This window comes from Cyanistes caeruleus, chromosome 19 (genome assembly GCF_971803275.1).
Source record: "Cyanistes caeruleus chromosome 19, bCyaCae1.hap1.1, whole genome shotgun sequence".
NCBI lineage: Eukaryota > Metazoa > Chordata > Aves > Passeriformes > Paridae > Cyanistes > Cyanistes caeruleus.
The window spans coordinates 25,252-34,845 of NC_141719.1; the positions used below are offsets into that span (position 1 = coordinate 25,252).

The 9,594-nt window shown below is 50.1% G+C and overlaps 1 long non-coding RNA gene across 1 annotated transcript; it reads right to left on the minus strand.

Annotated features, from left to right (window-relative positions):
* Positions 1–8,290: 8,290 nt before the first annotated feature.
* Positions 8,291–9,348, minus strand: LOC147649760 (uncharacterized). Its single transcript, XR_015277965.1, has 2 exons — positions 9,173–9,348; positions 8,291–9,083 (listed from the first exon to the last, which is right to left on the minus strand). It is a non-coding gene; the product is annotated as an uncharacterized LOC147649760 (long non-coding RNA).
* Positions 9,349–9,594: the final 246 nt, after the last annotated feature.

Below are 9,594 nucleotides of genomic sequence, written 5' to 3' on the forward strand. Positions count from 1 at the left end.
GACAACGGAGACCGTAGAATGAATGATGGAATCCCTGGGTGCTTGGGCTTGGAAGGGACCCTAAAGACCATCTTGTTCCAAGCGGAGCAATCTTCGCCCAGAATAGGTTGCTCAGAGCCCCGCTCCCAGCTGGCCTTGGATGTTGCCAAGGATGGAGCATCCCCAGCCTCTGTGCACAGCCCGAGCCAGTGGCCCAGCAGCCTGAGTGGAAAAGAGCAGCTTCATTAGATCCAACTTCAAGCTCACTCCTGCAGTTGAAAGGCTTCTCCTCTCTGTGCCATCTTTCCTAGAGCTGCAGGGAGGCCTCGCCAGCCCCCTTCTCTTTCCAGGCTGAGCATCCCCAGCCCCACACGGACAGCAGTCTGATGCGTGGCAGTCAAGGCTAAAGGGTAGTAAATGGCTACATCAGGAAGTGAGAGATGGAAGCTTTTGGAGATGGAAGCTTTACCTCTAAATGTAGAAAAGAAAGAGAAGTGGAGGGGGAAATGGTGGGACTCTGGCTCTGTTCTAACTGGCGAAGATTTTCTTCTCTTCTTTTCTGTCGTGCTAACCCAAGTTTTGTTGTTTGAAAGGAGGTTTAGCAAAATATCCATCGTCTTCTCCACTGCTGAAACACTGAACAACATCTGGGCAGGCTGAGGATGCAGAGCAAAACCTGCAAATATCTACTGCTGATCGTGATCCTGGGGAATGCAGCTAAAGCCAGCCAAAAGCAATATCTGGAAAGTCAAGCCTGCTTTACGTTTTCTGGAGTTTGCTTGTGCCAACTTCACCAGTCATTTCTAAAAAAGGAAAAGAAACTCCAAGCAAAAGAGAGAAAAACACAAAGAAACCAACCCAAAGAAACCAATCAAACAAACAGATAAAACACCCCCAATCAAACCAAAGGCAATGAGAAGTTAGGACTAGTTGTAAGGATATCACAGCAGGCGAATGGCTGCTTCCTACTTGGATCACCATCCAAAGCCACCTAGAACAACTTCTCCAAAACATATCCAACAGCAGAAATGGAAAAAGTGATCCATGGCAGCTCTGCATTGTGGTGAAGGATGAGCATGCAGTGGTCCAGATGCAGCATTGCCCACCCTCCAGGCTGCTGTTTGCTCTGCTGAAAGACTCTTGCAGGACTGTGGCCCCTCTCCATGCAATGGAAATCATTACCACAGCTCTCAGTTGAGGCACTGGCATTTCCAGAGCCAGATTCAGGCACAATCCTACTGCCTGCTGAGCATCTGGGAAAGGTGCTGAGCATCTTCAGGCCTAGAAGCACAAAAGAGCTCAGGCTCTCCCCGAACTGGGTTTTCAGGGCAGCTTTCCATATCTCTGCAAGATTTCTTCATCCCTCAACACGTCTGACTTTATGATGTCCAACGATGCATTTGGGTTTCTTCCGTCCTCTTGTGTGCCCGTGAGTAACCTTCCACGTGGATGAAGGAGATTGTGTACAGGACAATTGATTGCGGCATTGCCATTTGGCTTCACTGTCACTCAGTTGAACACGGTCCTTATCTAAGAAGGACTTCCAAGAAATGGGTAGGAGTTTTGGCTGTGAGAGGAGCAGAAAGCACATTTTCTACAGCAAATTGCTAGCTGATGCACTTTCCTCCCTGCCAAAATAGTGATTGCCATTCATCTTCCTGGGAAGAATGTAAAGACCCATTCAGAGATGCCAGGTTCAGCTGGCCTGTGGCTTTGTGTGCCTCATTTCACATGTCCAATTTCAAGGGCCACTAAAAGAGGCTCATGTTTGCCTTGCTACCCACAAGTGCTGTAGGTATTTCCAGGAGAAGAGGGAAAACATCGCTGTCCTGTGGTGTGGTAGAAATGCCACCACAACTGTGATTGTGTGAGCAAAGCCAGCCAGTGCTTTTTGGGGCAGCAGCAGCAGCTGAGAGTGTGGCAGAGCGGTTTTGATACTCTTTTTAGAGTCCTGCAAACATTGTTCCCGAAACAACCCACAGCTTTGCAAATGTGCCCGAAGAAAATGCAAAGAGAACTGGGGTGTGAAAATCAAAGACTGTTTATCTGTAGAAGAAAAGGAACAAGAATGAACTACACCACATATTTACACTGTAAGAATATTGGTAACAACAACAACAACAACAACAACAACAAACTATAGAACCTATTTACCTGAGAACAGCTCTAAAAAAACTCTATGAAACGTATTTACAGACAACTTAAACAAACTCTAAAACCTCTATCCTGAACACAACAACTGTAAAACGTATGTACAGCAGGGTGGCATCTGTGTCTGTGATGTCCCTAAGTCCTGGAAGAAAAACAAGTAGCACGGTCAGTGCAGTCAGGCACGGAAGGGTGATCCATGTGCTGCCGGGCTGGGACACTGGCCCAGTGGGACTCTGCTGCCAGAAGGGAGCCTGGCTGGGGGCTGTGGCCCAGGCACTGGAACAGGGCTTGTGTGGCCCACAGCAAGCCCAGGCCAGGCCAGGGATGGCCAGCAGAATGCAGTGCATGGGCTAGCGTGTTCCTGAGCAGGAAGTGTCCAGCCCGGCCCCAGGCTGGCAGCAGGGGACCCACTCTGCCTGTGGGGAGCACCTGCCTGTTCTGCTGCTGGCATCGGTCTTCATCCCAAGACCATGTCTTCCTCCTTGTCTTTTAGATCAATATCCATCTCTTCAATATAATCTTTCGTTTCCACCTCCATCTCTTCCTCTGTCTCGTACATATCCACATCCATCTCTTCCTCTCCAGTATCCTCTCCGTCCACTTCCATGGCTTCTTCTCTATCAGTCTGTGTATCGACGTCCGTCTCCTCCTCTCCTTCTGTGCCAGCCTGCAGAGGTAGCAAAATTTCCCACCCTGTCCCACAGAGCTCCAGCCCAGCCAGGCAGCTGCGGGGTGTCCGCCTCCGTGGAATAGTACCATAGCTCTTTTGGAACAAATGCAGACATCCTGCAGGGATGGAGAGCAAAATCCAAGCGATGGGGAGCTTTGGGGACTGCTGGGGGAATCAGGGAGAAGGTGGCAACAAGGTGACAGGGGTAGGCTTGGAGCAGGGTGAAGAGCGTGCTGGCACAAGGAGCCAAGGGTTGTGTTGTGGCCGTTGCTGGATGCTGGAAGTTCTAGCTGGAGCGTGCACTGTGACATCACCGCCAGGAGTTCAGGCCCAGGCTGAAGTGGACAACGGAGACCGTAGAATGAATGATGGAATCCCTGGGTGCTTGGGCTTGGAAGGGACCCTAAAGACCATCTTGTTCCAAGCGGAGCAATCTTCGCCCAGAATAGGTTGCTCAGAGCCCCGCTCCCAGCTGGCCTTGGATGTTGCCAAGGATGGAGCATCCCCAGCCTCTGTGCACAGCCCGAGCCAGTGGCCCAGCAGCCTGAGTGGAAAAGAGCAGCTTCATTAGATCCAACTTCAAGCTCACTCCTGCAGTTGAAAGGCTTCTCCTCTCTGTGCCATCTTTCCTAGAGCTGCAGGGAGGCCTCGCCAGCCCCCTTCTCTTTCCAGGCTGAGCATCCCCAGCCCCACACGGACAGCAGTCCGATGCGTGGCAGTCAAGGCTAAAGGGTAGTAAATGGCTACATCAGGAAGTGAGAGATGGAAGCTTTTGGAGATGGAAGCTTTACCTCTAAATGTAGAAAAGAAAGAGAAGTGGAGGGGGAAATGGTGGGACTCTGGCTCTGTTCTAACTGGCGAAGATTTTCTTCTCTTCTTTTCTGTCGTGCTAACCCAAGTTTTGTTGTTTGAAAGGAGGTTTAGCAAAATATCCATCGTCTTCTCCACTGCTGAAACACTGAACAACATCTGGGCAGGCTGAGGATGCAGAGCAAAACCTGCAAATATCTACTGCTGATCGTGATCCTGGGGAATGCAGCTAAAGCCAGCCAAAAGCAATTTCTGGAAAGTCAAGCCTGCTTTACGTTTTCTGGAGTTTGCTTGTGCCAACTTCACCAGTCATTTCTAAAAAAGGAAAAGAAACTCCAAGCAAAAGAGAGAAAAACACAAAGAAACCAACCCAAAGAAACCAATCAAACAAACAGATAAAACACCCCCAATCAAACCAAAGGCAATGAGAAGTTAGGACTAGTTGTAAGGATATCACAGCAGGCGAATGGCTGCTTCCTACTTGGATCACCATCCAAAGCCACCTAGAACAACTTCTCCAAAACATATCCAACAGCAGAAATGGAAAAAGTGATCCATGGCAGCTCTGCATTGTGGTGAAGGATGAGCATGCAGTGGTCCAGATGCAGCATTGCCCACCCTCCAGGCTGCTGTTTGCTCTGCTGAAAGACTCTTGCAGGACTGTGGCCCCTCTCCATGCAATGGAAATCATTACCACAGCTCTCAGTTGAGGCACTGGCATTTCCAGAGCCAGATTCAGGCACAATCCTACTGCCTGCTGAGCATCTGGGAAAGGTGCTGAGCATCTTCAGGCCTAGAAGCACAAAAGAGCTCAGGCTCTCCCCGAACTGGGTTTTCAGGGCAGCTTTCCATATCTCTGCAAGATTTCTTCATCCCTCAACACGTCTGACTTTATGATGTCCAACGATGCATTTGGGTTTCTTCCGTCCTCTTGTGTGCCCGTGAGTAACCTTCCACGTGGATGAAGGAGATTGTGTACAGGACAATTGATTGCGGCATTGCCATTTGGCTTCACTGTCACTCAGTTGAACACGGTCCTTATCTAAGAAGGACTTCCAAGAAATGGGTAGGAGTTTTGGCTGTGAGAGGAGCAGAAAGCACATTTTCTACAGCAAATTGCTAGCTGATGCACTTTCCTCCCTGCCAAAATAGTGATTGCCATTCATCTTCCTGGGAAGAATGTAAAGACCCATTCAGAGATGCCAGGTTCAGCTGGCCTGTGGCTTTGTGTGCCTCATTTCACATGTCCAATTTCAAGGGCCACTAAAAGAGGCTCATGTTTGCCTTGCTACCCACAAGTGCTGTAGGTATTTCCAGGAGAAGAGGGAAAACATCGCTGTCCTGTGGTGTGGTAGAAATGCCACCACAACTGTGATTGTGTGAGCAAAGCCAGCCAGTGCTTTTTGGGGCAGCAGCAGCAGCTGAGAGTGTGGCAGAGCGGTTTTGATACTCTTTTTAGAGTCCTGCAAACATTGTTCCCGAAACAACCCACAGCTTTGCAAATGTGCCCGAAGAAAATGCAAAGAGAACTGGGGTGTGAAAATCAAAGACTGTTTATCTGTAGAAGAAAAGGAACAAGAATGAACTACACCACATATTTACACTGTAAGAATATTGGTAACAACAACAACAACAACAACAACAACAAACTATAGAACCTATTTACCTGAGAACAGCTCTAAAAAAACTCTATGAAACGTATTTACAGACAACTTAAACAAACTCTAAAACCTCTATCCTGAACACAACAACTGTAAAACGTATGTACAGCAGGGTGGCATCTGTGTCTGTGATGTCCCTAAGTCCTGGAAGAAAAACAAGTAGCACGGTCAGTGCAGTCAGGCACGGAAGGGTGATCCATGTGCTGCCGGGCTGGGACACTGGCCCAGTGGGACTCTGCTGCCAGAAGGGAGCCTGGCTGGGGGCTGTGGCCCAGGCACTGGAACAGGGCTTGTGTGGCCCACAGCAAGCCCAGGCCAGGCCAGGGATGGCCAGCAGAATGCAGTGCATGGGCTAGCGTGTTCCTGAGCAGGAAGTGTCCAGCCCGGCCCCAGGCTGGCAGCAGGGGACCCACTCTGCCTGTGGGGAGCACCTGCCTGTTCTGCTGCTGGCATCGGTCTTCATCCCAAGACCATGTCTTCCTCCTTGTCTTTTAGATCAATATCCATCTCTTCAATATAATCTTTCGTTTCCACCTCCATCTCTTCCTCTGTCTCGTACATATCCACATCCATCTCTTCCTCTCCAGTATCCTCTCCGTCCACTTCCATGGCTTCTTCTCTATCAGTCTGTGTATCGACGTCCGTCTCCTCCTCTCCTTCTGTGCCAGCCTGCAGAGGTAGCAAAATTTCCCACCCTGTCCCACAGAGCTCCAGCCCAGCCAGGCAGCTGCGGGGTGTCCGCCTCCGTGGAATAGTACCATAGCTCTTTTGGAACAAATGCAGACATCCTGCAGGGATGGAGAGCAAAATCCAAGCGATGGGGAGCTTTGGGGACTGCTGGGGGAATCAGGGAGAAGGTGGCAACAAGGTGACAGGGGTAGGCTTGGAGCAGGGTGAAGAGCGTGCTGGCACAAGGAGCCAAGGGTTGTGTTGTGGCCGTTGCTGGATGCTGGAAGTTCTAGCTGGAGCGTGCACTGTGACATCACCGCCAGGAGTTCAGGCCCAGGCTGAAGTGGACAACGGAGACCGTAGAATGAATGATGGAATCCCTGGGTGCTTGGGCTTGGAAGGGACCCTAAAGACCATCTTGTTCCAAGCGGAGCAATCTTCGCCCAGAATAGGTTGCTCAGAGCCCCGCTCCCAGCTGGCCTTGGATGTTGCCAAGGATGGAGCATCCCCAGCCTCTGTGCACAGCCCGAGCCAGTGGCCCAGCAGCCTGAGTGGAAAAGAGCAGCTTCATTAGATCCAACTTCAAGCTCACTCCTGCAGTTGAAAGGCTTCTCCTCTCTGTGCCATCTTTCCTAGAGCTGCAGGGAGGCCTCGCCAGCCCCCTTCTCTTTCCAGGCTGAGCATCCCCAGCCCCACACGGACAGCAGTCCGATGCGTGGCAGTCAAGGCTAAAGGGTAGTAAATGGCTACATCAGGAAGTGAGAGATGGAAGCTTTTGGAGATGGAAGCTTTACCTCTAAATGTAGAAAAGAAAGAGAAGTGGAGGGGGAAATGGTGGGACTCTGGCTCTGTTCTAACTGGCGAAGATTTTCTTCTCTTCTTTTCTGTCGTGCTAACCCAAGTTTTGTTGTTTGAAAGGAGGTTTAGCAAAATATCCATCGTCTTCTCCACTGCTGAAACACTGAACAACATCTGGGCAGGCTGAGGATGCAGAGCAAAACCTGCAAATATCTACTGCTGATCGTGATCCTGGGGAATGCAGCTAAAGCCAGCCAAAAGCAATTTCTGGAAAGTCAAGCCTGCTTTACGTTTTCTGGAGTTTGCTTGTGCCAACTTCACCAGTCATTTCTAAAAAAGGAAAAGAAACTCCAAGCAAAAGAGAGAAAAACACAAAGAAACCAACCCAAAGAAACCAATCAAACAAACAGATAAAACACCCCCAATCAAACCAAAGGCAATGAGAAGTTAGGACTAGTTGTAAGGATATCACAGCAGGCGAATGGCTGCTTCCTACTTGGATCACCATCCAAAGCCACCTAGAACAACTTCTCCAAAACATATCCAACAGCAGAAATGGAAAAAGTGATCCATGGCAGCTCTGCATTGTGGTGAAGGATGAGCATGCAGTGGTCCAGATGCAGCATTGCCCACCCTCCAGGCTGCTGTTTGCTCTGCTGAAAGACTCTTGCAGGACTGTGGCCCCTCTCCATGCAATGGAAATCATTACCACAGCTCTCAGTTGAGGCACTGGCATTTCCAGAGCCAGATTCAGGCACAATCCTACTGCCTGCTGAGCATCTGGGAAAGGTGCTGAGCATCTTCAGGCCTAGAAGCACAAAAGAGCTCAGGCTCTCCCCGAACTGGGTTTTCAGGGCAGCTTTCCATATCTCTGCAAGATTTCTTCATCCCTCAACACGTCTGACTTTATGATGTCCAACGATGCATTTGGGTTTCTTCCGTCCTCTTGTGTGCCCGTGAGTAACCTTCCACGTGGATGAAGGAGATTGTGTACAGGACAATTGATTGCGGCATTGCCATTTGGCTTCACTGTCACTCAGTTGAACACGGTCCTTATCTAAGAAGGACTTCCAAGAAATGGGTAGGAGTTTTGGCTGTGAGAGGAGCAGAAAGCACATTTTCTACAGCAAATTGCTAGCTGATGCACTTTCCTCCCTGCCAAAATAGTGACTGCCATTCATCTTCCTGGGAAGAATGTAAAGACCCATTCAGAGATGCCAGGTTCAGCTGGCCTGTGGCTTTGTGTGCCTCATTTCACATGTCCAATTTCAAGGGCCACTAAAAGAGGCTCATGTTTGCCTTGCTACCCACAAGTGCTGTAGGTATTTCCAGGAGAAGAGGGAAAACATCGCTGTCCTGTGGTGTGGTAGAAATGCCACCACAACTGTGATTGTGTGAGCAAAGCCAGCCAGTGCTTTTTGGGGCAGCAGCAGCAGCTGAGAGTGTGGCAGAGCGGTTTTGATACTCTTTTTAGAGTCCTGCAAACATTGTTCCCGAAACAACCCACAGCTTTGCAAATGTGCCCGAAGAAAATGCAAAGAGAACTGGGGTGTGAAAATCAAAGACTGTTTATCTGTAGAAGAAAAGGAACAAGAATGAACTACACCACATATTTACACTGTAAGAATATTGGTAACAACAACAACAACAACAACAACAACAAACTATAGAACCTATTTACCTGAGAACAGCTCTAAAAAAACTCTATGAAACGTATTTACAGACAACTTAAACAAACTCTAAAACCTCTATCCTGAACACAACAACTGTAAAACGTATGTACAGCAGGGTGGCATCTGTGTCTGTGATGTCCCTAAGTCCTGGAAGAAAAACAAGTAGCACGGTCAGTGCAGTCAGGCACGGAAGGGTGATCCATGTGCTGCCGGGCTGGGACACTGGCCCAGTGGGACTCTGCTGCCAGAAGGGAGCCTGGCTGGGGGCTGTGGCCCAGGCACTGGAACAGGGCTTGTGTGGCCCACAGCAAGCCCAGGCCAGGCCAGGGATGGCCAGCAGAATGCAGTGCATGGGCTAGCGTGTTCCTGAGCAGGAAGTGTCCAGCCCGGCCCCAGGCTGGCAGCAGGGGACCCACTCTGCCTGTGGGGAGCACCTGCCTGTTCTGCTGCTGGCATCGGTCTTCATCCCAAGACCATGTCTTCCTCCTTGTCTTTTAGATCAATATCCATCTCTTCAATATAATCTTTCGTTTCCACCTCCATCTCTTCCTCTGTCTCGTACATATCCACATCCATCTCTTCCTCTCCAGTATCCTCTCCGTCCACTTCCATGGCTTCTTCTCTATCAGTCTGTGTATCGACGTCCGTCTCCTCCTCTCCTTCTGTGCCAGCCTGCAGAGGTAGCAAAATTTCCCACCCTGTCCCACAGAGCTCCAGCCCAGCCAGGCAGCTGCGGGGTGTCCGCCTCCGTGGAATAGTACCATAGCTCTTTTGGAACAAATGCAGACATCCTGCAGGGATGGAGAGCAAAATCCAAGCGATGGGGAGCTTTGGGGACTGCTGGGGGAATCAGGGAGAAGGTGGCAACAAGGTGACAGGGGTAGGCTTGGAGCAGGGTGAAGAGCGTGCTGGCACAAGGAGCCAAGGGTTGTGTTGTGGCCGTTGCTGGATGCTGGAAGTTCTAGCTGGAGCGTGCACTGTGACATCACCGCCAGGAGTTCAGGCCCAGGCTGAAGTGGACAACGGAGACCGTAGAATGAATGATGGAATCCCTGGGTGCTTGGGCTTGGAAGGGACCCTAAAGACCATCTTGTTCCAAGCGGAGCAATCTTCGCCCAGAATAGGTTGCTCAGAGCCCCGCTCCCAGCTGGCCTTGGATGTTGCCAAGGATGGAGCATCCCCA